General features: G+C 44.2%; 1 pseudogene; it reads left to right on the plus strand.

Moving 5' to 3' along the window:
- Window positions 1–298: 298 nt before the first annotated feature.
- On the plus strand, window positions 299–1,584 carry LOC143125725 (UDP-glucuronosyltransferase 2A1 pseudogene; annotated as a pseudogene).
- Window positions 1,585–1,848: the final 264 nt, after the last annotated feature.

The following is a 1,848-nucleotide window of genomic DNA, read 5'->3' on the forward strand; positions in this document are numbered from 1 at the left end:
ACCTTCTCCTTCCATATTCCTGACACACTTTTTCTGGCACCTGTAAAAACATATTTTGGATATGCGCACCACTTCTCCACAAATAGTATACAAAAATGCCTACCGTAGAATGATGTATGATAATGCTGTTAACTGTAAGTTATTTGTGCAATCACTCATGTGCTTTTGCTTTCGCAGATAGTGTCCTGATGTTTTCATTACCAATTTTGTCCTCGCTCCTACAGTATGCCTGACATGGCACACCTGTCATGGGGGAAAGGTGCTTGTTTATCCAGTGGAGGGAAGCCACTGGGTTAACATGAACATTGTCATCAAAGCTTTGCACTCTAAAGGACACAACATCACAGTTCTCCGATCAGACAAAAGCTGGTATGTCAAGGAGAATTCCTTGTGACACCATCACAATTCCAGTAAGCGCTACCTTTGATGAGGAATTCATTGTGAAGGTAATTACATCGGCCAATAATATCCAGAGGGGACACAGTACCGCCTTCATGACCTGAATGGTTGATATGTTTAAGAAAATGATTGAGGCTCATGTCACCCTGAAAGAGATGATAGTGAACATACTTGAGAACCCAGAACTAATCAAAAGCATTCAGGACAGTCACTATGACATACTGCTCACAGATCCCTGCTGGGGTGGTGGGACAGTGTTGGCCCATTGCATCCACCTTCCTCTTGTTTACAATGTGCGCTGGTTGCCAGTAGGCAATGGGCACTTTGCTATTGCCCCTTCACCATTGTCGTACATCCCACTGAATGGATCTGGGTTTTCAGACAAGATAACATTCAGAGGGAGAGAAGTACCTGGGTCCGCAGAGTGATTTCTACATGCTGATGCAGTCTGCAGATCTCTGGCTGATGCGTGGTGATTTTGTGTTCGAGTTTCCACACCCCACTATGCCCAATGTTGTTTACATGGGTGGGTTCCAGTGTAAGCCAGCAAAGCCCCTTCCTGAAGACCTGGAGGACTTTGTTCAGAGCTCTGGAGAACATGGAGTCATCATCATGTCTTTAGAGACATTTGTCAGTGAACTTCCAAGTGACATTACAGAAGAAATAGCAGCAGCTTTTGCTGAGCTCCCCCAGAAAGTTATTTGGAGGTACACTGGAGGGAGACCATCTACCCTGGGCAACAACACCCTAATGGTTGACTGGATGCCACAGAATGATCTTTTGGGGAATCCCAAAATCAAGCTTTTTGTGGCCCACGGAGGAACAAATGGAGTACAAGAAGCTATTTACCATGGTGTTCCAGTTGTGGGTGTACCTTTGTTTTTTGACCAGTATGACAATCTTCTTAGACTGAAAGTAAGATGGGGGGCAAAAATAGTCTCTGTTGCAACACTAGATAAAAACATCTTCCTCCAGACTTTGCAAGAGGTGCTCCATGAGCCATCCTACAGGGAGAACATGCAGAGGCTCTCCAGGCTGCACAGAGACCAGCCAATGCAGCCCCTGGACCGAGCCCTCTTCTGGATTGAGTTTGTCATGAGACACAAAGGTGCTGCTCACCAGCGCTCAGAGTCCTACAAGATGCCCTGGTACTCCTACCACTCAGTGGATGTGATCCTGTTCTAACTTGCTATCATGACCACTTTTGTGGCTGCTTTTTTATTTGGAGTGAAGTTTCTGTGTACCAGGATTTGTTATAAGCACAAGTCAAAACAAGTCTAATATAAACACTTACTAATGTACTGTAAATGTAAATAAAATATAAATGACGACTATATATTTAGTATGATGGAGTAGTATCCACAGGTTTCCTACATCCCATAAGGCCTTGAATTCCATGGTACTCTGCAACTTACATATCCAGTAAGTGATGGTTCAAGAGAGGATTAT

The sequence above is a fragment of the Alosa pseudoharengus genome, unplaced genomic scaffold (genome assembly GCF_046254945.1).
Source record: "Alosa pseudoharengus isolate Yale_2024_CS ecotype anadromous, Long Island Sound unplaced genomic scaffold, YU_APseudo_1.1 YU_APseudo_1.1_scf_16, whole genome shotgun sequence".
NCBI classification, from domain to species: domain Eukaryota; kingdom Metazoa; phylum Chordata; class Actinopteri; order Clupeiformes; family Clupeidae; genus Alosa; species Alosa pseudoharengus.